Source organism: Capsicum annuum, chromosome 7 (assembly GCF_002878395.1).
Source record: "Capsicum annuum cultivar UCD-10X-F1 chromosome 7, UCD10Xv1.1, whole genome shotgun sequence".
Lineage (NCBI taxonomy): Eukaryota > Viridiplantae > Streptophyta > Magnoliopsida > Solanales > Solanaceae > Capsicum > Capsicum annuum.
In genome coordinates, this window is record NC_061117.1 from 182,406,870 (window position 1) to 182,434,515 (window position 27,646).

Below are 27,646 nucleotides of genomic sequence, written 5' to 3' on the forward strand. Positions count from 1 at the left end.
ACATAAGTATAAAATGGTTGAGATAGTTGTGGTGTATGCTGAATTAGCGGAGCCACATTTGTTTTGTCCAGAAAAGAAGGTGCTGATTTAGTACCTTATGATGTAGATACCAACGGACCTAGTTTTTGGTTTTTCTACAACCGCTTCAACCTTGGCATATCTGCAGTAAATAATGTAGTGTTTAGTAAGATATATTAGGCATAATTTCCTAAGCATGACATATGCATAGACTTCTTCCAGTAAATAATCATATACATTAAAACATTACCGTCACACCCCTCACAAATAATAGCTTCACAAATATATTACTAGTAGGAACAAAGACTGAAATTACTGTTGCATTAATACAGGGGTTAAAAGGAAAAGAACAAACACAAATAGTTGCATTACAGGGAAATAGAGCAATTTGGCTAAACCAGAGATTTTATGCTGAAATATCAGGATTTGCATTCAATAGTATAGTACTTTGGTTCACCTGTACTTAGTATAAATGATTCTCAATGATCCTATATTGTAGGTGAGTACATTTATTGAACAATTTGTGGAAGATGAAATCCAAATGGAAGGCTTTCCAGTACACTGCTCAAGAATTATGATTTGGCAATTCAATATAGGAACTATGCAACCCAACGAAGCCTCTCAAGTCTAGTACATTAAAAGCATAAGAAGGTTTTAAAAGACGATCACACATACCTAGCACAGTGCAGGGAATAATGTTACTCAATATAAAGTAAACAGAAGATATATTCTTATCACCATTCCGTGAAGAAAAATAGTACTAAGATACATGTACACATGCAGGTATGGTAAGGCCTTAATCAAACAAACAATGATTAAATAATACATTATTGCCCCTATCGAAAATAATATGTACATGCACCAAAAGGAGCTGAGCTCTTCGTTCTGTTACATTGAAGTCACACACATAGTTGTAGAGATAATTTATGTACTCTAGTATATTTTTACCATATTATTGTTCCTGTGGTTGGAAGGAATAGTAGTAGTTATGATCAACTCTCCTGTTTAGTCCTGCTTTTCGAGGGAAAGATTCACCATATCCTGAATATTTAATCTTTATGTATGATGAAGGTACTTTAAAATTAGCATAAAAATACCCACCAGATAGATATGTTTGGTTGTATACCAAAGTCACCTCTAGGCAAATGAATCTGCTAAAAGAAGTCATCTTCTATGGTTTCTTTCTCAAACATTTAAAACCTTTGGAAAGATAAAAGTAATCATAGAACAATATAAGAGTGAGTTGAATTAGAAGAGAAATAAAGTGACAGATATATTGCTAAATGCAATGCATAAGAAACCAATCATTAAGCATCAAAAACTCAAAAAGTGGATAGTCAAATAACTGGTGAGGTCAACACTTCTATGGTTCCTCTAATTTCTACTGTAGTTATGGATGATCCTAAATTTGTTAGTGCTAAAACTTTACAGCATCTCTCCAAAGACATATAGAAGTAGAAGCAAGTTAGGCATGGTTCAACAGCTGCTTGGTAGAGAGACATAAAAAAGATCAATTCAAAATATTATAACCTATTTTTGACAATTGTTATTACAACTGAGTTCTGATGGATAGCAATATTATGTCCCGAACCGAGTAAAATAGGACACCTACAACTGGTGAAAACCTCAAATGAATCAAAATTTGTTAATAATTGCATATTAATTCACATAAGAGGATCAAAACCACATCATAATATTTGTATTCCCCAGAAAATTAAAAATTCCTAATCATCAGCAATGTACGTATACATGGTATAAAATCTATATTGAGATAAGAGGAAAAATGAACCAACACCATACACAAGAATGAACACATGAAAAACCATGCTTCCACTTTCCATATCAACAAGCCCAATGTGACCAAACAGGAAAGATTTCATGATAATTACACACACTGAAGGAATAAAAATTATTCTTGCTAGTTGTGAGATGGTGGTTCATGGACACAAACAACAAACACAAATGCTAAATACATTGTGTATTGATTATGGTACATATGTAGAAGCTATGAACTTTACCTACAAATGCCATGCCTACCATGCATAAAGTCGTATCTATGAAAAAATGGAATGTGAAGAAGGTGCATCTATATGCTATAACATAATGTGAAGAAGGTGCATCTGTATGCAAATGGAAAATCCCATCATATTGCTAAAGGTGGAAGGAGTACGAATTGGTGATGGACATTAGCAAGTTCAATGAAAGCACCAAGTACTTGGAAGTCTCAAATAATCAGTTTCTTAATATTTTCAAGTCATCGTGTTTAGCCATTGATATTTTGTGACAGTTCTTCACAATACAGAGGACTTCATAGCTACCCTAACACATAGATATATACATATACAAATGGACTTTAAATTAGATTAACACAAGTACTTTCTTCCTCTTTCAAGTGCCTAAAATTTATGAAAACATATCAAAACATAATGGTAAACAGTAAAATCAAAACTTTCTCTATTGCTTAGCCACTAATCATATTCACTATGCAAAAAAAAAAAAACTCCTAAATTCTGTCACTCTATAGTTCTAGTAGAATTATAAGTTGACAATGAAATGCTAGAAATGATGCACAACCAGTAGCAATAAATATCAAGGCACTCAAAAAGTCATGTCAAATACAATATGGTCGTTGATCAACATATTCCCTTCAAGTTCTATTTTTCCAAATAAAATCAAAGTGGATCGATTTGCGGAGAATAATTATCTATAAGTTATGCCTACAGAGGAAACAACTCAGTTAATCACTGTAGCCTCTAACTCGTTGCAGCTGCCAACTCAGAATGGATGGTACGTATGATCGTCTTTTAAAAACTTCTTATGCTTTTAATGTACTAGACTCGAGAGGCTTTGTTGGGGTGAAAAAAATTTTCTTAAGGCAAGAAGCATAGAATTTTTAACAAGAAGTTCCTTAGATCAAGGACAAACGTAAAAGTTCCAAAACTCAAAACACCACATAACTATCCATTAGTTGTAAATGAGAAAGATCAAGAATTATATAAAGAACAAAGATAACTTTCTTAGCCAAAATATAGGAAGTCTTGGAAAAAAACACTAATCAAGTGAGAAAAACAAAGTGTCAAAGGAAACTATAAAATAATAATATATCTATCCAGTCATATGCTCCTCTATTGCAATTTGGACATTCTCGTAAACAAAGGAGAACTACTGGAATACAAGGATGAAGAAACCAAATTTTCACACTAGTGATTTGATTAACCAAATTGTCAGGGATATAAACACAAAGACTCCAAATTCTAAGAAACTAGCCGTCTAGATCCGCTTCTGTTTCTACAGCAAAAATTAGCAGTCCTAGGAGGTCACACTCCTTGACTAAATTACAAAATAGAGACATGATTCCACAAATAGTTAATAGGCATTTTGAGCACATCGTGGGAGAGACATCATAAGAGCAAACCACCAACTCGTTATTAATAGAAAACATCCTCTGGATTATAGAAGTTTGGTGAAAAAATTGTAAGATCTTAGAATATTTGCTAGCTAGTATTGAATTACACAAAACATTACCTATTGCAAGCACCTTTTTCGGAATTTTTTCTTTTTTCAGGGTAAGAAGTAATTTATGTCCTAAACATCTTTGTACTTTTGAATTCCATTTGTTATTGCTGCAACATACATAGATATCTCGTATGTGGACTAGAAATTCCACAAATGTTAAGGCAAATAATGAACCTCATATTAGAAGTTTTCCATGATTTTCATCGATTAACTAAGTAGAAGAAGAAGAATAGGCCTAAAAAGCAAAAATAAATTAAATTTTTAGCATTATATCAAGCTTATAATACATAACTTTTCTTAGGTTCACCAAAAAAATACTTTTCTTAGAGTCTTCTTTATTAACTGGCAATGTATAACTCTAATACACATATTTGCTCCATAATTTAAGAAATTAAGATTTTTCCCCTCCCATGCAATAGTAGGAGAACACAATTAGTAATGGCGGATCTAGAATAAACGCAAAAGGATTTATACATATTTGTGTTAGTCATAGGATTTAAAGGAATTAAAGATGAAACACAGAAGATTAAAGATCAAACCTTTTTTTGGGCAAACACCACCAGCAAGCTCACTAGCTGTCACCAAATTGATCTGACACTAAGCACAAAAATTTCTTTGCTATGAACAATGCTATATATAGATCCAAAATTCTCTACACTAATTTAGGGGAAATGAATAAATTTTGGGAGTTCTTGGCCTCCATAACAAATACTCTTCTCTACACTAATTTTGGGGAAATGAGAGTTGTCATTTGGGAAAGAAAAAGTGAGAGCTATTTGGGGAAATGTTTTGACCAATTAAAAAAACAGAGGAAATGTTTGACCAATTAAAAAAAAAAAAGAAAATATTTTTTTAGGGTGCAAGCATTTTTTCCCGATTGATAGAAGGGGTTTAAAACCCCCACAATTACTAGCAAAAATTTGAAACTCCCGCAAATTTATAAATCTTAGTGGTAGATTTTTGACCCCCACATTTCATAAAATTTTAAGGAGGTTAAAATAATCCACAAATAAACCCCCTCTGTATTACCCATTTTTTGTAGTGTCTCTACGAGAACACATACTGCAAACTTTTATGATCCGTGAACATATCAACTTGCACCCCATACAGATAATGCCTTTAAATTTTCAGGGCAAAAACAACAGCTATAACTCAAGGTCATGGATAGGATAATTCCTTTCATGGGGCTTAAGCTATCTAAAGGAATAGACTATGACCTTACCTTTCTGCATCAGCACACAACCCAAACCAACTCGGGAAGCATCACAATAAGCAACAAACATATCTGAAACGTCTGGCAAGGGCAAAAATAAGGCTGAGGTGAGTCGAGTCTTAAACTCCTGAAAAATCTTATCACAGGAATCTGACCACTGAAACTTGACTTTATTTTGAGTCAATCTAATAGGGGACGTAATATATGAAAACCCTTCAACAAACCATCTATAATAGCTAGCCAAACCTAAGAAACTCCTGATATTTGATGGAGAAATGTGTTTGGGCCAGTTTCTCACTACTTTGGTCATTTGAGGGTCAACTCTAATGCCATCACCAAAATATGGCTAAGGAAAGCTACTGATCTTAGCCAAAATTTGCACTTACTAAATTTGTGAAAAACTGGTGGACTCTAAGAGTCTACAATACAATTCTAAGGTGGTCTGCATGATTATTTTCATTACTGGAATAGACAAGGATATAATCTATGAAGACTATGAAGAGAGGTCTAAGTGCTGTTTGAACACTCGATTCATTAAGTCCATGAAAGATACTGGGGCATTTGTTACACCAAAGGACATGACTAGGAACTCAAAGTGACCATACCAAGTTTTGAATGCTATTTTCAAAATATCACATTCTGACTCTGAGCTGGTGATAGTTAGATCTGAGATCTATTTTAGAGAAGTAACTGGAACCCTGAAGTTGGTCGAACAAGTCATCAATTATGGGGAATGGGTACTTATTTTTTACCGTGACTTTGTTTCACTAACGGTAATCAATGCATATCCTAAGAGAACCATTTTTCTTTTGCACGAAAAGAACTAAAGCACCCCATGGAGAGATAATGGGCCTGATGAATCCCTTATCTAAGAGATCTTTTAATTGTTTTTTTAACTCCCAAAGATTAACTGGAGCCATTCTGTAGTGCAGAATAGAGATACGCTGGGTATCTGGAAAATGGTTTATTTCGAAGTCAACTTTCCTTTTGGGAGAAAATCCGGGACGCTCTTCAAGAAACGCATCTAGAAATTTCCTCACCACTAAAATGGACTCGAGACAGGGAATCTCTGATTCAGAGTCTTTAACTCAAACAAGATAGTAGGTACACTCTGTGGATATCATTTTCCTCGCTCTAAGGTACGAAACAAGCTGACCTATAAGTGCTGAAGTACTACCCCTCCATTCAAGGACTAGTTTATTCGAAAACTGGAGATGAACAACTCAATTCCTACAATCAACTGAAGCATAGCATAAGTGAAGCCAATCCATGCTGAGAATGATATCAAAATCAGTTATCTCTAACTTCATGAGATCAACTGAAGTGACTTTCTAGGATATTGTGATCAGAAAGTTCCTATATACCTGCCTGGCTATAATAGAGACACCTACTAGAGTGGACATTGAGAAGGGTTCTGCTAAGTCTTGGGACTGACACTAAAATTAATTGCTATATAGGGGGTTACAAAATAAAAAAAAGCTCTAAGATCTAACAAAGCATAAACATGTAAATAAAAGACTTTTATCATACCCGTAATAACATCAAGAGAAATTTCTTGATCGTAATGAGACTGGAGTAAATACAACCTATTTTGGCACTGACCACTGGTGGCACTGGAGGTAGTGTCCTACTAAGTTGAGCATTCTGTTGATGCTGCTAAAGAGCTTGTCAAACCTTGCTGGCGATTATTCCCCCCTTCCACATACTGGTCAGACATTTATTCAACCAGTGGCCTGGTTTTCCACATCTAAAACACACATTGCTGCAAGCCTTATATACCCCTTGATGATTCCTACCACACTTCTGGCAGAGGGGATTATTCCGACCACTGTTCATACTACCCTGAGTCTTAGACCCTAGTCCCCTATCCCAATTATCATTTTTGAACTTTGGTACTGGAGCACTAGTTGAGGAGGAAGCTGGAGCTGAAGATTTCTAACAAAATTAAGGAAGGTTACCACCCTTCGACCTCAGCTGAGTAAAATTAAATAGTAATGCCCTATCTATTATATCTCTCTTGTTCTCTCTTTCTTTTGCTTAACCTTCTCCTTCTTAATTTGTTAAGCATGGACCATAAGTCTTAATAAGTCCATATCCTTAATCAAAATTATGGTCCTACACTTCTTGACCATACTATCAAATACACCAGACACAAACTTTCTCATGCTAGACCTATTATCAGCCACCACATGAGGAGCATACCTGGCCAGCTGAGTAAACTTAAGCGAATACTCCTTCACACTCATATTTCCCTATTTTAAATTAATGAACTCCAACACCTTAGATTTCCTTTACTTCAAAGGAAAGAATCTATCTAAAACGATTGTAGACCTTAGATTTCCCATTTAATAGGCCTTGCATCTGTGCCTCTATCCCTCTTTCACTACTAAAACTAGGTATGAGCTACATCTTGCAGCTTGTAAGCGACCAATTCAACACTCTCACTAGAAGTTACCCCTATAATGTTTGTTACCTTTTGCACTATATTGAGGAAATTCCTGAATCCTAGCTACGATAGTATTAGCCACTGAGTTGGTCGGAATAACAATTGGCTGAGTGCTCTGAGCTACTATAGAGTGATCTCGAGTAGTGAATGCAGCTTTGAACTTGGCATGCAACACATGCTAATTCAGGGGATCTTTCTAAATGGGCGGAGGTACTTTCTGGTTTTTATTTCTTCCTTCGTTAGTCTTTCTGAGAGGCATATTCTATAAATGGAAGGAAGATTGAATTATACAAAGATTTTAACTTGAGCTCATACTCATTTGAATGACATGAATACTAAAAAAAAGGAAACTTTTCCTAAACATATTCTATTCTCTTGTCCATAAGTGTGGCACGGTTCACACCCACGCACAAAACTTTACTCAACCCAACTTTCAAACTCTCTAGGACACTTTAAAATGTTAGGCTCTAATACCAAGTTTGTAATGAATTAAAAATATAGCCTGGATGCCACATGTTGCTTATAGATCTGAAGGACCACAAGCTAACCCATGAACCGTTACCTGCTGTGAGCACATATTAAAATCACAAAGAACATATATAAAATTTAACTGGGAAAAAGCCATAAGGTTTTAACAACTGAAATCAATACTGAATCATGGTTTTTAAGCATTCGAAAACATACTTTCAATATTGATAAGACGAATGATGATAACAATTGAAAATTGACAAACTACCTATACTTATCTAAAAGCCTCTAAACTGATTGAATGTGGAGTTGATGGGACAAACCCCCAACTAACTCTGACTAAATAGAAACATTGAATTAATAAAGGTAAACTAAAATAAAAAAATCATATCCTCTAAGTATGAGGACTCACCACTGCTACTGCTGATAATCTGGTAAGTCTTTGTGTAGTCAGGGAACTGAGAGTCCAAACCTATGATATGAGACATCACAACACAAGAAAAAAGTATGCAGTCAGTACTTAGAATGTACTGGTATACTAGATGAGGTTAGGCTGATATGCATAGGCTCGTGTACATGAATAATAACTAACCAAAAGTAATGACATTAGATAACTAATGAACAACATACATGAAAATCATAAAATTTGAGAATATATGGCCAAGCATATAACATAACTCTGAAAGTAACTGTAAATTAAAAATACTGAGAACCTAATAATGAATAACTGATAACTATATGCTATGGTCAATACATACCTGAAATGAGTCACACTAAAACCTAAACTGAAACTGTGGGAGCTAACTATAATCGATAGGCCCCCATATATTATAAGGCTCCAACCTATAACCCCGGTTGGAAGAGTGTCTATACCGTGCCATAGGTACTAATATTAGTTGAGTTGATCCACTATTGGATGCCCTGAAGGATAATGGTATCAGGCCTAACTGATGAGAGACCCCTCAAAGTCTACGGTGGAGCCATAGGTCTGGAATCTAGGGACGGCTACAAATGCCTCGTGCCTAACTGATGGGGGAGACATCATATGTAAGTTCGCTTGGTGCAAAGTGTTACTCCCAACTGAAGAAACTGATTTCTGAATTGACCTAATCTTGACTGAATCAACAACTTCTCATACTAACTAATTGGGGGATAATGCTTATGGATTATATAAGATCGTTCTACAAATACTGAAACTATGTAAACAACTATATTTTTGGGTATTCATAATCCCAGGACTCGATAACGATAACCGGAGAAACATACTAAAGCTTCAAAAGCATAATAGGTAATAATTGTTCATAATCCAACTATTTAGGCATTTCATCAAAAACTTGGGGGTTCATGAATTAAAGCTTGGGAATAGTTTAAAACATGTTATAATCACATGACAACAATACTAAACCATAAATTAGGGATTTATCATGAAAACATCATTAGTCCATCATGTAAGGCTTAATCTCAATAACAATTACTTGTAGACAACCTGTAAAACTCGAAACCCATATGGATTCATGAAGATAATCCATTGTGAATATGTAAACTCATAGTTTAAATCTTAAAATAGATTCTTGGACTCCATGGGTGAAAAGGACCCATGGATGAACATCTAACATACCTTAGTTGGTGAAATTGAGAAAGTTCTTTATGAATTCTTAAAGACTGATCTTGAATGTTAAAGGGATTAGGGATTGTTATTGAGAGGGAATGCTTTCAATTGGGTTTGGGACCCTAAATCCTATGTTTTGAAATAGTTGGGTGAAGTAAAAGGACCAAAATTCCCTTGAAAAAATGTGACTAAAAACTAGAAATACATGAGACTTGATGAAGCGCGTGACATGGGCACTATCGCAGGTTTTCCCCATGGATGAAATAGAGGGTGCATCATGGGCTAATAACGAGATGCTTCTATTTTGGAAGTCCAAACACTCCCCTACGCTGCTTTCAAAATTCTAAAACTCACCCAAGATGTACTATTGACTACCCTGATCATATATCAACTTAAGAATTGACATTCTAAGGATGAAAATTTCAAAATAAAATTCATCAAAGTTACAAGGCCAAAATAAGACTAAGTCCCCAAAACTTAGCCAATATTTTAGGTTCTAAGCCTCTTACACATGAACTGGAAGCAGAATTGAGTTAAGGCTAATATGGGGTTTTCTGGTGGCTCACCCTTGGTTTAAGTAGTAGAAGAAAGATAGAGGTGTAGATATAAGGCCATTAGAATGGTATCAGTTTGTTACTATGTTTCTGGATAAGTTCTTTCCACTTGAATTGAGGGAAGCCAAAGTACAGGAGCTCATAAACTTAAATCAAGGCAACATAAGTATGAAGGAGTATTCATTCAAGTTTACCTAGCTAGCAAGGAATGCTCCAGCTATGGTTGCCGATTCTATGGCTCAAATGAGCAAATTTATGTCAGGTGTTTTTTAGGACGTGGTCAAGAAGTGTAGAATAACTATGTTGATTAATGAGATGGAAATATCCCTATTGATAATTCATGCCCAATGGATTGTCAAGGAGAAGATCAAGGAGAAGTAAAGGGAGAATAAGATGGCCAGAATTGGTAGTTTTGATTTTTCTCAGAAAAGGTCAGATAGTGAAAATCGTTCTTAGTTCCACCAAAAGTCTTTAGCCTAGCCCCATCTTTAGCAAGTGCTCTAGTGTCCAAGTTTAGATAGGATACTCATGATAGAGCACCAGACTCTAAGTCCCATGGTAGTACGGATAGTACTCATACTAGCCCAATTTGTAGTAAATATGGTAGGAACCACAAGAGTGAGTGTATGGCTAGTAATGACGCTTGTTTTAGGCATGGAAAGTTAGGTCACAGAGTGAGGGATTTCCTAGTGATTACCTATAAAGGTAAGGATGTTCGTCATTCAAGTCAATTAAATTCATCAGTAGTTCCAGTAGGTCACCTGACTCAGTAGGGTGCCACATCTAGTTAACTGGTGGACCATGTCAGGGTATGTTTTATGCCTTTCAGGCTCGACAGGATAAGGTAGGTTCTCCCGATGTGGTCATTGGTACGTTACAAGTTTTTTATATTAAGTGTATGCATTGTTAGATCCCAGAGCCATACTTTCCTTTGTGACTACCTTTATAGCAGTAGATTTTAGTGTTAACCCCAAAATCCTTATAGAAACCTTCTTAGTTTTTACTCATGTTGGTAGTTCAATCATAGCCAGATGGGTATACAAAAATTTCCCATTCAGAATATCCTAGAAAGTTACTTTAGTTGATCTTATAGAGTTAGACTTGATCGATTTTGATGTCATTCTTGGCATGCGTTGACTCCACTCTTTCTATGCCTCAGTTGATTATAGAAACAAGGTAATCCAATTTTAGTTTCCAAATAAGCTAGTCATAGAGTGGAAGGGTAGTACCTCAGTACCTATAGGTCGGTTTGTCTATTTCCTCAAGGCGAGGAAAAAATTTCCAAGGGCTGCATGTATCATCTTGTTTAAGTTAAGGAATTAAGGTTTGAAATCATGAGTCTTGAGTAAGTTCCAGTAGTAAATAAATTTCTAGAAGTATTCCTTGAAGATCTTCTCGGAGTTACTCCCCAGCAGGAAATTGACTTTAGAATAGATCTCCTTTCAGATACCCAACCTATTTCAATTCCTTCCTATAGAATAGCTCTAGTTAAGCTTAAAGAATTGAAAAAATAGTTGAAATATTTCTTAGATAAGGGTTTATCAAGCCTAGTGTCTCTCTATGGGGTGCTCTAGTTCTTTTGTGCTCAAGAAAGATGGTTTTCTTAAGACGTGCATTGACTACTTTTAATTGAATAAAGTCACAATCATGAATAAATATCCCATATCCCAAATTGATGACTTGTTCGATCAACTTCACAGTGCTAATTATTTCTCTAAGATAGACCTCTGGTCTAGCTATCATCAACTCAAAGTCAGAGATTGTGACATTATGAAGATAGCTTTTCTATGGTCACCTTGATCTTGTAGTTATGCCATTTGGACTAACGAATGCCCCTATAGCTTTTATGGACTTGATGAACAGGGTGTTTAAGTAGTACTTAAACATGTTTGTTATAGTGTTCATAGATGATATCCTTATTTATTCTAGGAGTGAGGATGAACATAGAGACCATTTGAGAATTATCGTACAGACTCTTAAAGATCGACAACTATTCTCTAAGTTCATCAAATGTGAATTTTAGTTGAAAGAAGGCATTTATTAGTCATATTATTTCAAGTGAAGGCATTCAAGTTGATCCTTACAAGATTGAAGCAGTGAAGAACTGGCCTAGAACTATCTCTCCATCAGATATTAGAAGTTTCTTAAGTTTAGCCGGTTACTATAGATGATTTTTTAAAGGATTTTTTCCTATCGCTTATCCCATATCCAGACTAACTCAAAAGAAAGTTAAATTCTAGTGGTTAGATTCTTACGTGAAAATTTTTTAGGAGTTGAAGACTCGACTCACCTTTGCCTTATTTTTGACTTTATTAGAGGGTTCAGATGGTTTTATGGTCTATTGCGATGCTTCCAGAGTTGGTCTTTGTTGTGTGTTAATGCAGTTGGGTAAGGTTATAACATATGCTTCTAGATAACTCCAACCTCATGAAAAGAACTATTTAACTCATGATCTTGTGTTGGTAGAAGTTGCCTTTGCCTTAAAGATTTAGAGGCATTATCTGTATGGGTTTCATGTTGATGTGATCACCGATCATAATAGTCTTCAGTATATTTTCAATCAGAAAGATCCAAATCTTTATTAGAGAAGGTAGCTAGAGTTATTGAAGGACTATGCTATGTGTGTCTTGTACCATTTGGGTAAGGCCAATATTATGGATAACACCCTTTGAGGATTGTGTTTGGGGAATGTTGCTCATATTAAAGATGATAATAAGGAGTTAGTTCGTGAGGTTCATTAGCTTACTAGGTTGGGAGTTTGGTTGGTTGACTCAAACAAAGGAATTTTCTGGGTTTGAAATCTTTTTTGGTTGCCGGGGTGAAGGAAAATTAAGATAGTGATCCTATTTTGCTTAAGTTGAAAGAGGAAGTTCAGAATTAAAAAATGGAGGTTTACTCCCAAGGGGGAGATGGTGTTATTCGCTATTAAGGCAACTTGTGTGTTCCAAATGTGGATGACTTGAGAAAGAAAATATTAGAAAAAGCTCATGATTCTCGGTATTCTATTCACATAGGAGGCACTAAGATGTACCACAATTTATGGGAAGTGTATTGGTGGGATAGCATGAAAAAAGATACTATGAAATTCGTGGCTATGTGTCCAAATTACAGTAGGTAAAGGTCAAGAACCAGAGAGCTAGTAGTACACTTCAGGAATTGAACATTCCTACTTGGAAGTAAGAAGTGGTGAATATGGACTTTATTATAGGGTTGCCTCATACTCGTCTACACCATGATTCTATTTGGGTTATCATGGACTGAATGACTAAGTCAACCTATTTCTTACTAGTTAACACTTTAGCTTTAGCTAAAGATTATGCTAAACTCTATCTTAGGGAGTTGGTGAAACTAAATAGAGTTCCTTTGACCATTATTTATGATAGAGGTACCCAGTTTACCTCTCGATTTTAGAAGACTTTTAAGAAGGGTCTTGGTACCTAAGTTTATCTTAGTACAACTTTTCACCCGCAAATGGATGGTCAGGCAGAGAGGAACATTCAGACCTTAGAGGACATATTAAAGGCGTGTATAGTTGATTTCAAGGGAAGTTGGGATGATCACTTTCCTTTGATTGAGTTTGCTTATAATAACAGCTACCATTCCAGTATTCAAATGGCCTTACTTAAGGCTCTTTATGGAATGAGGTATAGATCCCCTATTGGTTAGTTTGAGGTTAGTGAAGCATCCTTGATAGGGACAGATTCTGTGTATGTGGTGATGGGAAAGGTTTAGATAATTCCAAAATGGTTGAAAACTGCCCAAAGTTGTCAAAAATCTATGTAGATGTGAGGAGGAGGGAGCTTGAGTTTGATGTTGCTGATTTTATCTACTTGAAGATTTTGCCTATGAAAGGATTGGAGAGATTTGGTAAGGAAGGAAAGCACAGTCCCTATTATATTGGTCCTTACAAGATTTTGAGATGATATTATAAGGTAGCCTATGAGTTGGTGTTTTCTATAGAATTAGCATTAGTACATCTAGTTTACATCTCTCTTTGCTGAAGAAATGCATTGGTGACCCAGTATCAGTAGTTCCTTTAGAAAGGATTGGCATGGGAAATAGTCTCTCTTATAAAGAGGTCCCAGTTGAGATCCTTGATCGTCGGGTTCGTAGGTTAAGAAATAAAGAGGTTGCTTTGGTAAAGGTTCTATGGAGAAATCAGTTAGTTGAGGGAGCTACTTGGGAAGCAGAGGTAGATATGCTGGCCAAGTACCCCCATCTTTTTTCTTTGAACCTAGTTCCAACTTGAATAATGGTTCCCTTAATTAATTAATTCTTTTATTTTTATCTCAATCCATCCAATTATTTTTATGTCGTAACATTCATTAATGAGTTTAGTTCAATCCATGCACCAGTCACAAATTTAGATATTAACTCAGGGTTCAGCTTGTAAGTGTTCAGTGCACAATTTAAGCTTTTTCCCCTAGTACTTCAGCTTAGCTAGTTTTATTCGGGTATAAATGATCCTAAGGGGGAGATATTGTAATACCCCAAGTTTTAATATCTAGACCTATCAAAATATAGGCCATTGAATTAGCTTTTCGACACTGCTAGTCTTTCCTAAATCTGTTATTAGGGTAAAAAGTTATGGAGAAGTTTCTAAGGCTCTTTAAAACTACCAGTAACAATGACTCATTGTCAGACAAAATGAGGAGGAAAGTATCATTATCATGATAGTGAGTGACTAAAGGATTTATTCCAGTGGAAATGAGTCCAGCACATACTTGTTGCCAGACTAAATGAGTCATTGTGTGGACCCATTGTCACAATAGTAAGGAACTAAGAAAATAGACCCTTGACAATAAATCTTCATGATAACTCATGAAGAGACCTAACGAGTTATTAGGAGAGAATCCTTTTTCATAATATAAAGCACCCAAAACTTAGGTTCTCAGGTCATGACTCAATCCACAATTGGTGACCTGACATAACAAGTCGTTACACGAGTCGCAATGACTGTTTCTCAAAAGTTCCTAAATATTTTAAGAAGGGATTTTTGGTATTTTAAGCCTAATTTTCCCCAAGTCCTCCATTAAGTCATAAATTCAATCTATAATTAAAAAAAAGGGCGATTATTCTTCTCCAAATGCAAGATTAGGGTTCCTCAACTTTAGGCACAAATTCTAAGGAATTATACAAGGATTTCATATCCAAATATATGGTATTTCATTAATGGATTTCTTCCATCCATTGAGTGCCAAAGACTTCTCAATACTTTAGTTTAATTTCCCTTCCAAGTCTTGGGTTCTAGGTCAAATATGAGTTTTCATGAATTCCTTCAGCTTATTCTTGTAATTAAACCTTGAATACATGTTTTTCCCTAAGTTTGGAATCTTTCCACACTGATAAATCATAGAGTTTTGGGCTTGAATTATGAAATTCCCCATCACGTTTACATTTTAATATTGCCATGTTCAGTTGTATTCTTTAGAGTTGGTGGGTTATGAACACCCGATCAATACCTAGAAATTCACGCGTACATCAGTTTATATGTTATGAATATTTTAGATTATGCTTATATTGCTATTTTCAGAATGTAACTATATTGAGCATAATCAGTGTTATTCAATTGGGAGTAGTACTTAGCACCAAGTGAATGTAAGGATGAAGGCTCACCCGTCAGTTGAGGACTGAGACCTTTAGTAGAAGTCTGTAAGTTTTAGAAGTACATCATCATTATAAGTTATAAGGGGTTACCCGCCAGTTGAGGATTGACACCCTAGTCCTTTTGCACATCAATTTAGTGGATCCACACCAGCCAATATTAGTATCCTTGGCAAGGTACAATAACCTTCCAACTGGTGTTACAAGTTGGAACCTGATTTCCTTAGATTGGGATATATCACTTATTGTTAGCTCCTATAGTCCTCAGTCCATATTTCAGTTTATGTTTTAGTTTAGATTATGCATAACTTGGTAATCTGTTATTCAGTGCATATTTATACTTAGTCTTCCATACAGTTCACCATGTTTCATGCATTCATTTTTAGCTTATACTAGTTAGTTTCCATCCCTACATACTCATTACACTCAAAGTACTATTTTCATACTTCGTTGCACTATATTGTCTCATAATGTAGGTTCAAACGCTCAGTACTCAAATAGCACTTAGCACATTCCTGTACGACTCAGCAACAGTGTTGGTGATTCCTTATCATTTGAGGACTAGTTATCAGTTAATTATTTCATTTTCAATCTACTTTTATTTCAGTCAGTTAGAGTTAGTTGGAGCTTGTCCCAATAACTCATATGAGTAGAGACTTTCAGACAAATATTTAGATTTTCAGCATGATGTTTTGTCAGACAGTTATATTTCTAGTTTTGGTTGGTATTCAATATTTTCTTATTATTATTTCTATCAGTTATTTCAGTTTAGCTTCTGCTCAGTATTTATTTTACTTTCTCAGTATTTTAGTGTTATGCCAGGCCATGGGTTAGCTTGGGGTTACTTGTGACTTCAAGCACCGTGTTATGACTAGGGGTAGTTTTTGGTCGTGACACTGATAATCAATCTGAGAGAATCATATTGAGAGGAATTGAGTTTTACAACTTGTATTATCTCAAGGATGAGCCATCATTTGAGGATTTTAGAGTAATTCACAAATCAATGTAAATTTCTAAGAGGAGAACTTTACTACACATTATAGAGTATTAAAGATGGTATTTCTTAAGTTCCCAAATGCCTCTCAAAGAAAAGTACAAATGTCTATGTATCATTCTGAAATACTATACTAGACACAACTTCATAGACATCCTAGGAAACTTGAAATTTGTGCTTTGATACCAAGTTTGTAATGCCTAAAACTGCCCCTAGAGATCACACGATACTTAGAACCACAATTTATTAATCATGATACCATCATAATTCATGCACAACTGAATAAAATAAATAAAATTGAAAATAATAAGTGGAAGAAATGTCTATAGCTGAACCTTTTTAATATAATACTATTTAAAAACATTTACATCATTGGATTATACAAAATAAAATTGAAACTAAACACATCAACTCTGACTAACTGTCTATGATGCCTCAACTAATAATAACTATAGGTAGCTGGCACACCATTATCTCAGAGCATAGAGGGCATGGGATGTCCTAATGCTCAAATTTTCTAGATTTTCTTCACGTTTGCTTCATGCATTTGGCTTTACGTTCCTCACTTTGTAGTTGCTTTTCCTTTTCCAAATCAGCTTGTATATCATCTCATCATTGAGTTTAATATCTCACCAACCTTCCTATATCAACAAACACCACAAATTCACACTCAATCACACAATAGAATTCAACAAGATCAACTAGAACACACATGGCTCAAGCTAAGAATACTAGTTTCCTTGTTTGAAATTGAAGTAAACATTTTGGTTCTTAAATATTTTTGGCCACACCTTACACATTCTAAATACATAATTTAATACTTAGATGCTTAATTATATGTATCTTAACTCTTTACACACACGATAAGTCTTTAAAACTAGGCTAATTAGGGCTAGATAACAACACTTAGGTAAGTAAATACACCTAAGATCACTAAATTATAGAAAGAGATGGTAAGGGTATTGCAAAGATAAAAACCCAAATTACACTACTATCCGATTAAATAGATTTTCTCAGACAGTAAGTAGATTAAATGCAACACTGATGGGGCTAGTACAGGAAATGCTGGTGATAGAAAGGTATAAATAAATAATTTACTACAAATACCCAAAAGGTCCAATGAGCTAAAGAAAGGGTCAATGGGATAAATAAAGACCATGAGAAATCTCCCAAGTGAAAAAAAGAACCTTATGGTGCCACCCGAGAAAAACAACGCAAAAAAAGGGACTATAAGAAATTTAGGAGAAAACACAGCTTTAACATCAAGAAGAAATTGAAATCCATCATTAAGGAAGATAAATAATAGAGGCAAGAAGCTCTTCTTCTAGTAGTAATGGACGAAGAAGAAGCTAATTTGGTTAATTTAAATTTTCATATATCTCTTGATTCTATTGAATTGGCTATGAAAATTTTCATGCATAAGGATAAATTTTAGTTCCTCCCTCGACTCTTTATGTTATAAGTTAATAAGTAAATCTTAGGTAATGGAGCACATAAATTTTTTCTCAAAAGCAACAAAGTGCTACTTGTTATTGCATGGGTTTTAAATGGTAGATTTCTTTAACCTTGGAAAATGTATTTTTAAAATAAATTTCAGATTTTATCCCTTTCATTTTTGAACTTATTTTTTGAACCCATTTTGGACCCAACTCAAATGTGGGCAATAAGAGTATAATTTGGTTTCTGTTAATGTGTAGAGACTATATTTTAATGTTATGGTTGATTTTGAGGCCATTCAAAAGGGGAAAGCTCCGTATTTAAGGACTTTAGGCTTTGATTTTGTTGTTTCAAGGTAGGTTATGGCTTAAATTTCTTTAGACTAAGCTGGTAGTTAATGAATAATAAAGTATGTTATGGGTTGGGGAAAATAACTGTGAGATGCAATTTTTGAGTTATTATATATTGCATGACGCCTGTGTAGGGGTTTATTTTTAATTGTTGTTGTCTTGTGATATTATATACTGCATGTTGTCCATGCGGAGTCTTGAATATATCTTATATGCCTATTGAGCACTATTTTCCCTTATCATAATAGAAAGTGCCAAAGTTATGGGTTGATATGATATGAATGATATCTGACATACATATTTATTTTTGTGGTGCCCAACTAGAACTGATATCATGAATTATTGACATATTGAGTTAATTTTTGAGCTCACTTGTATGCATATTAAATTGATTTAATATCTTCATACTATTTGATTATGAGCATTATAACCTCATTACATACATACCATTGAAGAACATTGGTTTTTTAAAATATTGAGGCACTTATGAAAAAGCCTAGACTGGGGGATGAACTAGTTGGGTAGATTAAGACATGAGATTGAGATTCATAAAAATTTGAGATAGTATGCCGATTGTAAATCCCCCATGGGTCCTATTTTTGGAGCATTGAGGCTCGATAGGTATATATAGGAAGCCATACGATGTCTTCCAAGTATTCACTAATCATTCATTGCATTGCATTGCATTTGCACATCATATGTTGTTTTTACATATTATTTATTATGTATTTATCCTCTACTTATACGTTTATGTATGTTTTGACCTTTTGATGTTATATATATACATATATATATATATATATGTATGTATATATATATATATATATATTAGCACTATTAGTGGAAACATTGTGACCTACCATTTATGAACCTTTCTACTTGCCAGTTGCATGCTCATAGTATTTTCTTTACTTATCTTATGTTTTTTTTTTGCTCAGTAGGTTTATGGTACCTATTGTGTATAAGTAGGCGATACTCACTCATACTGTGCCCTTTTAGTGCAGATCATAGCATGATTACAACTCATAAAAGTTGATTTATATGATTGATTTAGTGATTTCTTGAGGTACTGGCTCACTCTAGGACATTTAGAGTCGACTCCAGACCTCCTATATCTATTAGTTGTCTTTATTTTCTACTTAGAGACAAACTATGTATTATTTAGATTTCTTTATGTATTAGGTGCTCTTATACCTATGACATTAGGTTTTGGGATTGTGTTTTTATTTTATTCAGACTTCCACATTTATTTTTATTATGGTCTGACTTTATTCCAAAAGTCTTGCCTTATGTTATTTTACTGTTTGTTTAGGTTTTCTTTATATTTGGGTGATTAGCTTACATATCAAGGTTGGGCAGTAATAAGTGTCATCATGAACTTGTTTTTTGTCATGACAAATTGGTATTAGAGCACTAGGTTCATCGGTCTTGTAACTGTAAGAACAGATATGGTCTCACGGATTAATATGTAGACATCAATATCTATCTATGAGAGGCTATAAAATATCTTTAAGAAAAACTTCTTTAATTTGATTCCTTTTTATGTAGGTTGTTCATACCTAATGTTCTAAACTTGTATTCTACTTCTTACTACCTGGATATTGAGGACTAGGTTTAGAGATATTAGGGACACTAAGCCGATACTCGATATGGGAGCCCTAGTTTGAGAATGAGGAAAGATTAGTGGTTAACCTAGAGGTAGAAGATGTCCATAAGGGGATTCCTCGGTAAGAGGACATGCTAGAGAGGCCTTTCCTAAGCCTGATGTTGTGTATACTAGAAATCATTATCAGATAGAAAATATGGGGCCAACTCAGGTTCCAAAGAGTTTAGTTGATACCTAATTCTTCAAGATTTGTTGATTTGACTTTTGAGTTGCTTAGAGGGTGTTCCATTAAGTAAACATGGTATTTTTGAAACTTTGAGTGGTATTTTGATATCTGTACAAGTATCTACTTATGTATTCCTAGTTTAAGGTACAACTATCATCTATGATATCCAAACATGTGGATTCTATGCTTGTCAGACTTATGATTTCTCCAGTTGCTTATGTAAAGTGACATCTTCTGATGATTAAAAGAGGTCTACGAGGTTTATCTATTTGGCTCATCCCAAGTTTACTGGAGTAATTCCCAAGGATTTCTTTGAGTTTATTATTGATTGTTAATAGAAGTTACATTATTTTAGATCCTTTGAGTCTCATGGAATTTCTTATACTACCTATCAAATGATGAATATAGCTAGGGATTGAGGGAGGTTTTTATTCAGATGTAGGCCTTTTGATTCACCTATTATGACTTAGGCCTAGTTTTCTAAGGCTTTCGAGGTTTATGTTGTGTAGCTTAAGAGACCAGATGTGTGATGAGTTTGATCACTTGGAGCAAAAATCCATGAGTATTACAAGTATAAGGCATATTTCTATGCTTTATCCAGGTATTCAACTACTAATATTTCTACTTAGTCAAAGAGGATTTATTAGTTTTTGAAGGATTTAGAGGGTCCTTATTAGTTGGATACTACCCAAATAGTTATTTCAAAGGCCTTTTTTTAAGTATTAGTGAGAGTGCCAAGTTGTCCAAGCCTATTCCTCAGGCTATCCAGGGAGACACAAAAAATGAACAGTTAGGGTGACTTTAATGGTTGCACCTTTTGTAGTAAAGATTTCTTTAGTAGAAGTTCCCATGATAATCACGATAGGTTAGTTCAGGCTAATGTATAGGGATCAACTAGTAGGCCTTCAGGTTTTGTAGCTTCGAGTAGCCAGATATTAGGTCATGCAAGTGGAGGTTCTAGTTTCAGTTCTTCGAGTCAGGGTAGTCATCCTAGTTTGTCTATGCCTCCTCAAATATAGTCAGGCCATATTGAGTGCTTTGTATATGATGAATTTGGATATTCAGACAATGATTGTCCCCTACATATTTATGGGCCTATTTAATAAGGTTCTCAGCTTTAACTTTGCCCTACTCTGATTCTTATAGTGAGAGGTATTTCATAGAGTGGTAGGAGTGGTGATAGTGGTGCTAAAGGTGGTAAATGTAAAGGTAATGGAGATCATGGTGGTAGTCACGGGGTTACTCAGTGTAAAGAGGACATGGTTAATGTTATATAATACCTGGGAGACCCGAAGAAGAGGGTTCAATGCAATTATTAAAAGTATTGACCTGGTTTGCTTCAAATCTTCTTTTGTGTTATTTGACCCAGGTTTTACATTCTCATATATGTCTTCATATTTTTCTTCTTTTTTTGATGTTGCATATGAGGCCTTTGCTATGCTTCTTTATGATTTTACCCTTATAGGATATTCTTTAGTAGTGGATCGGGCCGTATCAATCTTATGTGGTTACCTTTGCAGACCATAAAACTTAGGTAGACTTGATTCCTAGATATGGTTAATTTTGATGTTATTTTGGATATGAATTGGTTAGCTCCTATATTTCTATTTTGAACTATCACATCAAGACCTTGACCTTAGGTACACAGGTGTGCCAAGGTCAGATTGGAAGGATATACTTAATTTAGGTTCGAAGAGAGTTATATATTTTCTATGTGCTCATTATATGGTATAGAGAGGATTCCTGTCTTATTTGGCTCATATTTGTGTTACTAGTGTTGCCTCACCATCTTTTATGGATTCTATTCGATTTGTTGTCAAGTTCATGGATGTATTTTCTACGAATTTGCTTGGTATGCCTCCAAATTGTGATATTGATTTTGGTATCGATGTGGATCTGGGCACCAAGCCCATTTCTATCCCTCCCTAGAGGATAGTCCAACCGAGTTAAAGGATTTAAAGAAGCAGTTGCAGGATTTATTAAGTAAGGAATTCATTAGACCTAGTATATCTCCTTGGGTACTCTTGTCTTGTTGGAGAAGAAAAATGGTAGTTCTATGTTTATATGTATTAGTTATAGGCAGTTGAACAAAGTGACATATAAGAACAAGCATCCTCTTCCTCTCATTAATGATCTTTTTTACCAACTTTAGAGTGCTTTTGTGTTTTCCAAGATTGATTTGAGATAGGGGTATCACCAATTAAATACTAAAGCTTTAGATGTTCTGAAGATGACTTTTTAGATTTAGCTTAGTCATTATGAGTTCTTATCATGTCCTTTAGGTTGACCAATGCTCCTGCAATAGTTATGGATTTAATGAACTAGGTATTGATAGTATCTCGAATTTTTTATGATTGTATATATAGATAACATCTTGTTTTATTTAAAGAATGAGGCCAATCATGTAAATCATTTTGAGGATTATACTTTAGAGGTTGTGAGATGACAAGTTATAAGCCAAGTTCTCCAAGTGTGAGTTTTGGTTGGATTCTATCTCTTTCTTGGGTCATGTGGTAACCAAGGATGGTATTATGGTTGATCCAATGATGATAATAGTGATTTATGATAGGGATAGACCTACCTCTCATACCAAGATTTAGAGTTTTGTTGGTTTGCCAGGTTATTATCAATATTTTGTAAAGGGTTTCTCATCTACTGTGTCTTCTTTGACCAAGTTGCCTCAGAAAAAGGTGGTATTTAGTGGTCGGATATGTGTGAAAAGAGCTTCCAAAAGCTCAAAGAATTATTGACATCGACTTATATTTTGACCTTGGCTAAGGAGGACATGGGTTTTACCGTGTTTTGTGATGGTTTTAGTGTTGTCTTTGGTGAGGTGTTAATGTAGGAGAGTAAGGTGATTACTTATGCTTCTTGTCAGTTGAAGTCTCATGAGATAAATTACTCTACCCATGATTTAGAGTTACCAATCATGGCTTTTGTGTTAAAGTTATTGTGTTATTACTTGTATAGCTTCTTATGAGATTTTCTCAGATCATTGCAGCCTTTAGTACTTCTTCAAACATCGAGATCTTAATACGAGACAATTATGTTGGCCTGAGCTACTTAAGGACTATGATATTACTATTTTTTATCATTCATGCAAGGATAATGTGGTTGCAGACGCCTTGAGGCAGAAGTTGACTAGTATGGGAGGTTTAGCTTATCTGTCGACCCAAGAGTGGCATGTAGCCTTGGAGGTTCACTATTTATCTAACCATATGGTTAGACTCAAATTTTTGGCACTCAGACGCATTTTAGCCTTTGTTGATGCTAGATTTTCTTTGATGGAGCAGATTTGATCTCACCAATTTGATGATGATAGTTTGAGGGTGATTTGAGATAAGGTGTTGAGTAGCGAGTCTTAGATGACATCTCTTGATACCAATGGTGTTTTGAAGATTGAAGGATGAGTTTGTGTGTCGATACTTGGTGGATAGGTGAGATTGATTTTTGAGGAGGCACATTGTTCCAAATATTCCATTAATCCAAGGGAGACCAAGATGTATCGTGATTTCAAGTAGCATTAATAGTATAGTAGTATGAAGAAGGATGTAGTATACTTTATAGCTCATTGCTTATGGTGTCGACAGGTTAAGGACGAGCATCTAAGACCGAGTAGCTTGCTTCAGAGATTACCCATTATTGAGTAGCAGTGGGAATGGATCACTATAGACTTGGTGAGTGGGTTTCCTTGTACTTCTCATGGTTCCGAAAACATTTGGGTCATCATGGATCAGTTGACCAAATTGGCTCATTTAATACCTATTCAAATTTCCTTAAGTGATGAGAAGTTGGCTCATATCTATGTTCGTAAGATAGTTCATCTCAATGGAGCACAATATCAATATTTCAGATCGAGGATCAATGTTTACTTTTAGTTTCTGACAAACTTTTTAGGAAGAGTTGGGTACTCAGGTTAATCTTAGCATAACTTTCCAACCCAAGATTGATGGCTAATCACAGTGGAATATTCAAGTTTTAGAGGATATGCTTCGAGCATATGGACTTCAGAGGTCAGTGGGAGCAGTATTGGTCCTTAGTAGAGTTTGCTTGTAATAATAGCTACCATTAGAGTATTGAGATGGCACCTTTCGAGGTGTTGTATGGTAGGCATTGTTAATCTCCTATTGGTTGGTTTGAGACTTTAGAGGTTACACCCCGTGGTACCGGCTTGCTTTATGAGTCATTGGACAAACTTTGGATGATTCAAGCTAGTTTTCGGGCAGCCTAGAGTAGGCAAAAAAGTTATACATAATACAGGCTTCATGCCTTGAAATTTTAAATTTGTGATTGAGTCTTCCTTCGTGTGCCACCCATGAAGGGTGCGATGAGATTTGGGAAGAGACACAAGCTTCGCCTAGATATATCAGGCCATTTAAGATTCTCTGGACAGTTGAAGAGGTTGCTTTTGAGTTGGCCTTACCTTCAGACTTTTTAGTTATTCATCTAGTTTTTCATGTACTTATGCTTCGATGCTATATTTGGATGAGTCTCACATGGTTCATTGGGACTTAATTCAGTTGGATGAGAGATTGACCTTTTAGAGGAGCTAGTGTCTATTTTAGCTAGGGAAATTAAATGGTTGCGTTCTAGAGATATTTTCATGGTTAAGGTTCAATGGAGAGACTATCCTATTGAGGATTCAACATGGGAGGTCCAATCCGACATATATAGTAGTTACCCTCAAGTCTTTACCAATTCTAGTATTTTCTAGCTTTTTTATTTGAGGACGAACTAGAGTTTTAGTAGTGGATACTATACTGACCTGAAGTATGAAGCCTTGATCTTTATATGTTTTAACTATTTTGCCCCTCCCCATAGTTTCTACATATTAATTTTGGTGTGTAGGGATTGTTGACACAGTTTAATACCCTCGGGGGGGTTTTGGGAGAGTTTGAGGTATTTTAGAGGCTTTAAAATCTATATAGTCAACTTTGGTCAACATTTGCTATTCTGAGTGTCATATGGTGATTTGGACAGTTCCATTAGGTCCGGAATGTCAAATTTGGGTTTGTAAGTGCTTAGTTTGCATCTCAACCCCCCATTTGAAAAACTGGTAAATTATCCCTTAAAGGAGTCCAAGAGGTTAATCTATTGAAAACTATCTTAATCTAAAAATCTGGCATCAACACTGAGTCCAAAATATTGAAATTAGACTATAAAATATATGTTTTGTATTTGTGGGGATCTCAATCAAATCCCAAGGGTCTATTTGGAGCATATTTGGCTTGCACCAAATTCATCATTTGTTGATAACTGGTGCAACCACTTAAGTGGCAATTGCTTTAGCAGATCAAGACCGCTTAAGTGGAAGCCGCTTTTGTGGCTAGTCCTCGATTAAGCACTAGATGCTTTAGTGTCCTGGTACCGCTTTAGTGGTAGCCTCTTAAATGGCAACCACTGTAAATAAACCCCATTTTGCGTAATTTTCAAAATTTTTGGTCTTTGAGCTTTGAGTTTGGACAATTTTTAGGGTTTTTATCACCACTGGAGCTCGGGTAAGCTCAAAACATTAATTCCATTACTGTTCATTGATTTATATCATCGAAAACACCCTTTAATATTTGTTTTTACATGAGATTTTAAAGATTTTTTTGGAAAAGCTTAAAATTAATTTTTCTTTGATTTGGACCTCGTTTTAAACTCATATTTGCTTGGGTTCGTAACTGTAGATTCCTTTAACCTTTGGAATATATTTCTAAAATAAATTTCTAATTTTAACCCTTTTATTTTCAATTTTGTTTTTCGAACCTGTTTTGGACTCGACTTAAATAAGGGCAATATGTGTATTATTAGCTTTCTTTTAATGCGTATATGCTATATTTGAATATTGTAGTTGATTTCAAAATCGTTCAGAAGGAGAAGGCTCCATGTTGAAGAAATTTAGGCTTGGATTTCATTATTTAGAGGTATGTTATGGATTGACTTTCCGGTCGAGTAGTAAATGATTACATAAAGTATGCTATGGGTTGGGGAAAATAACTCCGGGATGTAATTTTTGAGTCATTATATATTATGTGATGCTCGTGTAGGGGCTTATTTTCTATTGTTGTTGGCTTATAATATTCTATACTGTGTGTTGCTCGTGCAAGAACTTTATTGGACACAATTGATTTTATTTATACATTTGTATGCCTTATTTCTTAATGTGACGCTTATGCGAGGGTTTGAATAGATATTATAGGTTTATTAAGCACTATTTTTCTTTTTCATGATAGTAATGCCCGAGTTGTAGGTTGATATGATATTAATGATGTCTTATATGCATATTTATTCCAATGGTGCCCAGCTAGAACTAATTTCATGTATTATTGACATATTGAGTTGATTTTTTTGAGCTTACTTGTACTCATATTGAATTGATTAAATATCTTCATATTGTTTGATTGTGAGCATATATCCTTATTTCATACATAAAAATTTATGAGATATTGAACCATTGAGGAACTTTAATTTTTGAAAGAAAATAAGATACTTTTGAACATGCCTAGCTGAGAATGTGCCAGTTGGGTAGATTCAGACATGAGATTGAGATTGGTGGAAATTTGAGATAGTATATAAGTTGCAAACTCCCCGCCACTATTATTTTGGGATCATTGAGACTCGATACGTATATACAAAAAGTCATGCAATGACTTCCAACTATTCACTTCATCATTCATCGCATTGCATTGCATTTTTACATTATATGTTGTTTTTACGTGCTATTTGTCATGTATTTAGCTTCTACTATATATATAAAAGCACTATTAGTGTAGATGGTGTGAGCTACCATTTTGAAACCTTTCTTCTTGTAGGTTGCATGCTCATAGTGTTTTCCTTACTTATCTTATTTTCTGATTTGCTCAGTTGGCCTATGATACCTTCTAAGTACAAGTGCACCATACTAACTCCTACTGTACCTTTTCGGTGTAGATCCTAGCATAAGTACAACTCACGGAGGCTGATTCATATGGTTGAATTGGTGATTTTTTGAGGTACTAGCCTACTCTATGCCTTTGAGAGTCAATTCCATACCTCCTCTATCGATTAGTTTTCCTTATTTTCTACTTGGATATAGACTATGTATTATTCAAGTTCGGTTATGTTTTAGTTGCTCTTATATTTATGAAATCAGGTTTTGGGACTATGTTCGTATTTTATTCAGACTTCCATATTTATTCATATTATGGTCTAACTTCTTTCTAGAAATCTCGTCTTGTGTTATTTTAATATTGATTCTGATTTTCTTTATCTTTGGATGATTGACTACTTACCAAGGCAAGACCACAATAAGTGTCATAATGACCTTGTTTAGATGTGACAACTCCATCAATCATTTGATAACAAGGCACAATTGCAATTAATTGTCGTTCAAGCTTCAGCTAAGAAGTCCTTCTATTTTAAAACGATTAAAAGATGTTCAATTTTCAGCAAGTTAAGATGTAGGAGTCGTAACTATGGATGGATGTTGCGTGCTAGAAAGTATGATAGTGCAAATAGGTTTTGCATCTACAGATACGTAGGTCACCGTACTTGTGGTATTGAAAATGTCACGAGCATGCATAAAATATCTCATTGACTCTAATTGTCTCACTCTTAATGAAGGAGTATATTAACAATAAG

General features: G+C 34.9%; 1 long non-coding RNA gene across 1 annotated transcript in view; it reads right to left on the minus strand.

Annotated features, from left to right (window-relative positions):
- Positions 1-4,284, minus strand: part of LOC107877210 — a 36,544-nt gene extending 32,260 nt beyond the window's left edge. Inside the window, exons 1-2 of the long non-coding RNA XR_001676247.2 lie at positions 4,074-4,284; positions 95-160 (exon numbers count right to left, since the gene is read on the minus strand). This is a non-coding gene — a long non-coding RNA (uncharacterized LOC107877210). The remainder of the gene's footprint in view (positions 1-94; positions 161-4,073) is intronic.
- Between the last annotated feature and the right edge of the window lie 23,362 nt (positions 4,285-27,646).